This window comes from Atta cephalotes (genome assembly GCF_000143395.1).
Source record: "Atta cephalotes unplaced genomic scaffold scaffold00059, whole genome shotgun sequence".
Lineage (NCBI taxonomy): Eukaryota > Metazoa > Arthropoda > Insecta > Hymenoptera > Formicidae > Atta > Atta cephalotes.
In genome coordinates, this window is record NW_012130123.1 from 25,133 (window position 1) to 33,272 (window position 8,140).

Sequence of the window (8,140 nt, forward strand, 5' to 3'; positions counted from 1 at the left end):
ATTTAATCTTAACACGTTATTTTATCTTAAATATGATACAATATAAAAACCAAGCGACAAGTTTTATCCAACACCCTCTATTTTGACAAATTTATCAACAGCAACATAATGCACAAATATATTGCTAATTTGATGCTGTATTTAAAAAGAGTTTATATAAATCTAGAATATACTAAACTTCAATTACATGCTCTGTGCTGATTACACTTTATTGATATGTATGAAAACTTAGATCAGAAACAAAATCAATTTGAATGTTACTCGTAAATGAACGACTTGAAAACAATGACATAAAAACAAAAATGATGATACTTAAACTACTAGTGTTACATTTATGCCGTCAAATTTAAAAAAAACATGTTTATTTCATTTAGAAAATATAATGAAGGTACGATTTAACCGTCTATAGCAATGTGAATTATGATACTGTTCAGATATCAATGCGGAGTAAATTTCATTACAATTACAATTACAATTAATATATTTACATTTATATTTCACAATATTTTTTTTCTTCCTTCGAAATAATTTCTCATTTTACAGAATGTAATTTACATATTAACACAATCATGATGTTAAAACAGGATTACCTAAACTAGAAATCAGGGAAATAAAGGAAATTGAAAACGGTTAGAAAAATGAAAAAAAACTTTGATTGAATTTTGCAAAATTTTCTGGAAAATAAAAATTTTTGGTTTTAAGGAAGTTTAATATACATATAGTTTTGGTACCAATTTAACTATTAAATGCAAACAATGTCAATATTAATAGTAATTAATTGTAGTAATTAATTGCTATATTAAATTGTTCTCTCAATTAAATATTTGACGGTTTTTAAATTAGAATGAACAGAAAAAATTATGAATTTTGTCTGAAAATCAAGTAAAAGTTGTGGAATTTTATGATAAGGAATTTGTGATAAAATCCATTTTTTAAATTCTTAAATAATTTTTTTGTACCACGCATGAACGGACGATTAAATCTCCATAAAAATGATGAAATAAGACAAGATTATATAGCTTTTTACGGGATCATTGTACGTTTTAATTGGCTGTCACCCTGTCAATTAAGGGCGTATTACACCTTTCGACATTTTCTGCAGCTTGTTCATGAATGCGATCTCGGAACGATTGAGACGTCTTTTGCAATCGACTGGTCCCGAGGCTGATGTATTAAGATGCGTTACACGCGCGTGTTTTGCACCTCTGCGGAGGGGGATGTCACGCTGTTTATCACCGCATTGTGTTGCGGTAAAGATCCTTTGCTTCAAAGCAGTGGGAATGTTTCAACACGAGTGGTTCATTCAGCGGACGAATGACATGGCTCATTACGACTGCGCGAAAGCCGCAAAAAGAACAAAATACAATCGGTTAACCGAACGGTGAACGTTTAGAGAGAATGTCCGCTGCTCGGACTTACGTGTAATGTAATGTACGCCGATTGTATATTGGTATACGTCGATATATTAACAGTATTCTACTGCAGCATAACGCCGGAGAACCGATCTAATCAGTCAACCGTGAAATGCAAACGATCCTTTGCGTGGCGCCACGATACTTGAAATTTTCTGATTTCTAAGATAATCGCGTTGAAGTTTGCGAGAGAAATGAATTATTAAAAGACAATCGTGACACAAAATTTAATAGATTTTAAAAATATTCTGCCAAAATATCGTAAAATATCTGAAAAATAAAAATATTGACTATTAAGGTTACTATTTTTCATAAAGTGAATAATTCTTTTCTTCATAACGATGTGCATTTTCGAAGCAACGAGAAAAAAATTTTAATTCTATGAAAATAATTTACTTAGAGTTAACGCTTTGACTGCGGCATGAATTTTTACAATTGATTCTCTACAACGCTATTATTTTATACCTACACGAAAAGAACAATTTTATCTGCATCAATGATGTAGTTCATTAGATTTCTAATTGCGAAAGTAGAACAAAAATCATTATTGAGTCAAAAAGAAAAATCAATAATTCTTGTAAGTATGAATGTATTATTCGTGAATGGCGCGAATTAAAAGCAGTGATTGAGTCTTTAGTGATTTTTCACGGATCCGTCCATCCATGCAAATTAAGATTGATTTATGGATCCGTGGACAGATCACGTCTCAGTGCAGAAATTTTATCAAGTAACACCGATACATGCGGCTGTGTATCCCGTTAACCTTTAAGTAGGTAGGCGGCCATATTAGCCTACATATAGTTATTTTAAAAAACCTTGTTCTGGAAAAGAAAAATGCAAAGTATTTCTCAAAAATCTTAAAATTCTTACAAAAATCTTAAAATTTTTACATTCTTCTATTTCATAAGAATATATAACTTAATATAAATTTATATATTAAAAAATATAATTATAAAAATAAAATTTTTTGGGATGTTCTGAACCGTCTATTTACTCAAAAAGTTAAATTTATTATTGACGATTATTATTAACGCGTTGAAACCGAGTAGGTATCCGCGGAAAAGAAAGCGGTGGTTTTTGCGGAGGTCGAAATTATTATTCCCGTTTAGTCGCATCGATCTCATCGCTTTTCGGAGCACGGTGATTTATCGCACGGTCTACCAACGCGCCGCCGCTCATTATTCTACCACGCTGACGAGCCGATCGTCCGGATAATTGGGTCTTTACGTAAGGTGATCGGTAGGAAAGTTCTGTATTAATCTGCGGAGGCGGAAGACGCGCGTGGCAAGTTTTCCACCGACGATGTAGCACGATTTCGATAATCGGATGGTTCGAATACTTAATGTCGCAAATATTCCACAATGAAATTAAGGGGATAATCGATAAATTAATCTCAATGAAATAGATGATAGATGAAAGAATGAAAAGGTTTTTAATAAAAAGAAAAAAGGATGATCGGATTATTATTTTAATGAGTTTAATTAAATACATTCTCATACAACGTGTAGAAGTTTGCACACTGAAAAAGAATTTATTAAATCTTAATACATATTTCTTTGAATAGTACTAAGTAAGTAAATATTTACTAAATAAATATTTACTCAATAAAAAAATGATAGTTAAATCAAATTAATGATTTCTGTATCAAAAATAAATGTACGGTTATATTTAGTAAATATTTATTTAAAACTATTTAAACAAATATTTATTGAGATTTTATTTCTTTTTAGTGCAACAACATGACTGCAACATTTGCAATATTGTAATATTTTTTGAAACACTGCAATGTTATTGCAATATTACTAGAATAATTTAATACGACGTTACGAGTACGAGTTAATATAACATGTGATTTATCAATTTAAATATCAAAACGTAAATTAATTCATGTCATTCAATTTTAAGCTTATTTGTTTTACATAAAATATAAAAATATGAAATGTGTTTACTCCTTTTTAAGTTAAACATTTAAATGCGGATACTCCGTGTCGGAAAGAATGTTTTTAAACAATTGTCCAGGTTGCACATAGTTGATTAAAGAAACTAAATTGAGCTTAAAATTGGTCTCAGTTATCTCGTCGGAAATTCGTAACTTCCTGCTGATACAGGAAAGGGGTGAAATAGAGATCCAGATCGTCAGCAACGACCGATCGACACGCAAACCTCCGATCAATTTCCGGCCTATCTGAAACGCGGAAACTGCAACGTAATTGGAGATCGATCCCACGTAACGTCGAAACGCGTAATCGCCCGAGCGAATTAACCGCCAGAAAGACAATGTAATCTTTTTCATCTGAACTGTGTTCCGGAACAGCTTAATTCAAATGTGTGTTTCAATAGATTCTTATTTTATAGAAATGTCTAATTGACTACGAGCCTGATAGATTAAAATATTTACTTGATATTAAAATATTTATTTTATTTTATAAATTCTAAAATTTTTTGAGAAAAAAAATATATATATAATTTAATTATATACAAAAATATTTTTAAATATGTATTTTATATTTTATAATACATGTTTTTATAATACATGATTTTTAGAAATTGCATTGCACTATACGATTAATGCTTTGATTATATACAGAAATAGAAATTTTTTCTTTTTCCTTTTTTTTATAAAAACTTACATCTTCCTAAGTGTTCAATTCTCAAATTCAAAAATTTTCTTGTATGGCCTCGATTCTATTATTTCTTCCGCAAATCTTTACTTCTATAAATTTGAATTTCTGCATAGACTTCCAAAAGTTTGCATCTACAGTTCACGGTTTGAAATTTTCCTCGTATTTTCTCAAGGAATCGACGTCGCACGAGTTATTTCGATACGTAGAGCTTCGAGAGGAAACGAGCAGTTTCGTGACTCGCCATGAAAGGGAATAAAGCCGCGCGACCACACGATCAGATCGCCGAGGATTCGCCGTGGATCGGTTTAGAAAGTTAAGGATGCTCGCGAGACATCCTCTCGCTCTCTCATTCGGCTCGCGCACGAACGCGCCGTTCAGCTCTGTCTTAATTCCGAGCTGTCACGGCCAGAATAAATCCTACGATAGAATCGCAAAAGAGGGTATACACATTGTTTCGCGACGCTGCGTTTATGTAATCGCAGAATTATCACCATTATCATTTGCGTTTCGATCTTCGCCGGTGAAATATTGTTCGACCGACTCGCGATTAGCAATCGAAGTTAGATAATGAGGATGCTCCAAGCTCTATAATGTAATAATGGAAATGACATGTGATAGAAAGATCTATCGATCTATAATTGCCCTGTCGATTTCAACGCGGATCAACGTACGAATACTTCGTAGAAAATCATATACATAAATATATTTATGTATAGAATAAACATATTGTAATAAACATATGAATATATATTAACATAAATATGTAATAAAATGATTAAATAGATAATATATAATATGCAATATATGATAATTAAATACATAATAAAAGTCTGTATTTAACTATATTAATTATATGTTTAATTAAAAGTCTCATATTTAATTAAATCTATTTATACATTTTCTAATAGAATCTTTTTAATTCTTGGATTCTAATTTCTTCCTTGTTAATTTATCTTAATAGAAATGACTAATGAAAGTATTCTGATATGCAATTAAACATGTGATACATGAGACTTCCATATCAGGATGAGTATTTTAAATGATACACAGAACTGTTATAAAATTTAACACAAAATATTTAGAATTATTTAGGATTTTCGAAATTAAACAGTCAATACTATAATTAAGTTCTTTTGCTCTGGCTCGTCCTTATGAATATTTATTTATTGTTACAAATTTATTTTATTATTTATAACATATTTAAAAATCTATAATTCCTTTTTTATTAAGACTTTAATAGTAAAATTATACATTTTTAACTATGTTAATACATATTCAATTAGAAATCTTTGATATTTGATTAATAGTGAGTCCTAAATTTTCTAACAGGAGCTTTTTAATCTTCTTACATTTTATTTTCTTCCTTGTTAATTTATCTTTATAAGAATTTATCTTGATAAGAATGACTAAAAGCCTTATCTATTATGGATATTAAAATATGTGCTACCTGTACTTATTAATACAATATATATAATTAATAGATAATTAATAGAGAAATGAATAGTTGCTCCATTAATTATTAACTATTTCATGATTATTAATATTTAAAGATTAGAGAGTACTGTTATATATTTTTATAATATAATAACATATATTCCAATTATCTGTATATGTAAAGCGAGAAAGATAAATTCACATAAAAATTCATTTGTTATAATATATATCAGTGAAATCAATATCTCTCTTAATCTAGAAAGTTTACCAGATTCGACTGAAAAGAAGTGACGCATGTTTACAGTATGCTATCTAATAATTAGAGATTAAAAAGAAAGTATCGCTTGAATGTTTCACACAAATACACATCTTTGGAACTCGATATTTCTATGAGCTTTTTCATTACGCCGAGAAATCGATGAGAAATAATTTATTCTGATTCCATGGCATTCGAGCGAGTTTCGTTTTTCAATATCGATGCACGGATTACGCGAGAACATTAAATCTCTCTCAAAGATAACAGTGTATGAATGACAACGAAAATACACTATAACTAATGCAAAGATCAATCATACCACGTGATATAATTTATAATTACACTATAAGTTATAAATTATTATTGCTTCCGGCGTTTCTCTTTTTTCGTGCACATTTATTTCTTCGTAAAATGTTTGTGATTCTTGTCGCAAATTGAAAAACTTATCGCGTTTCGTTTTACAGTGCAAAAATGTTTAGACTGAATGCACGACCTTGAATTTTTTACTTTCGGAAGGAAAAGTGGAATCTGCACTGTTAATGTATGCGCAACATATCTTCGATGCGGACGATTTCGAATTCGCTTTCTTCCGCGTAAAATTAGAGCCGACGCGACGAATTCAGAATTATTAATTAGAAACGAGAAAATGGATGGCTTTCTGGTTTCTCGATATTCAACGTCAAAAGTTACTTGCTCTCAGTGCTATGAAATTGCATATTTCATCTATCATCTTAAACCAATCATCGCCCAAGATATATGTACACTGTACATGAAGTATAAATTACATCTAAGATTGCAATTATATATACCGTAGCGATTATCATAAAAGTATCGAATAAAAAAGTATTTCGCTATTAAATAACAGTGCAATATCGAGATTAAAGATATAATTGCTTAACATCTATGTTAAATGTTGAAGCGTACCAATGATTGCGTTCAACAGAAAAAGCAGTTTTTGTTGTAAAATTTTTTAATATAATATAATTAATTCATATATATTTAGATCCAATGAAAGGAATTAAGTGCAAGACTAATCATATTAAAGAATTTTACAATAGTGTCAAAACTGTTCTTCTGCTGAACGTAGTCAGTATCTCTTTTTAATTCGTTTTGGATAGAAAGCATAATAGAGACTTAGACAATTAATTTATATGGTTTAAGAAAATTTCAACAAAATTATTTTCAGAGATTGTATCTATGTATTTCAATTTTTAAATATTTCATCAAGATTTGTTCTTTCCGTGTTCGCATTAAAGATATCTCTTTTTTTCTAAACAGTGCTTACACAGCTTAATTAAAATGCACAGTCTGTATCTATTATATTTATCATTAAAATTTATTTACGATTATTCTTTTTGCGAGTAACGCGAGATTGAGAATCGATCGCATCGCCGATCGATCGTAAGATTCGGTAAGATTGAGGGCGTGATCAACCATCATCGATAAAACACATCATGCGTGCATCGTGCGATACAAAATCGAAGGGGGAAAGTCGTTCGCCATGGAAACAAGCCACGCCGATGTGCCGGTTTTACGTAAGGTGAAAATTGTCTCTTAGGAGCGCCGTTCACGAGAGACGTGAGGAAAGCCGAAACGAGCGGAGACGCCTTGCGAATCGCGCACGAAACAACGCTTGTTGAACGAGTAATATACCTTACGAAGATAAATATGCTTTTTACAAGCAATACATTTACACGTAAATATCGCTGTGACCTCCATTACTGAAAATAATATAAGACAACGGAGAAGGAATGAGTTTATACCACGCGGGTTATTTGGACGTGCAGCAAAAAAATGAAGACGCCGATTTATTGTACATTCCACTCGCAGAAACTTACATGTAATAAAAGAGTTTTCACGCTGACAGAAAAATATCTTCGAAAATCGCACTCGATATTATTGAAATTATCAATCAGCGTACAGCCGCAATGTTTCTCTCTCGATTGTTACATTGATTTACAATGCATTCCAGTAACAGATGGCCCAATCGCATTGGTTAAGGAGATCTTAAAATCGTTAAGGAGATCTTAAAATCTCAATTATTTTTCAAATAAGTATTTAGAAAATTAACTTTACATAACACATTTAAAAGTCCTTTTCCACAATCATGATATAAACAATAATGTGGTCCAAATCGGTCGATTTTATGCTAAAAACGAAAAATAAAAATGAAAAATTTCAGTTATCGGTTTCTGACATTGATACGTAATAATATTTATTTTATATACTATGTTTTATATTTTATATATGTATGTATAAAACAATCTTAGTTTGGACTATTAGACTAGGAATTACATAAATGTTGAATTCTTAGAATTAGGTTCGATTGTAACAATATTACTTTGACTTTAAGTAAGGCTTAAAAATACTCTCTCTCTCTCTCTCTCTCTCCTCCCCTTCTCTCTCTCTACTAA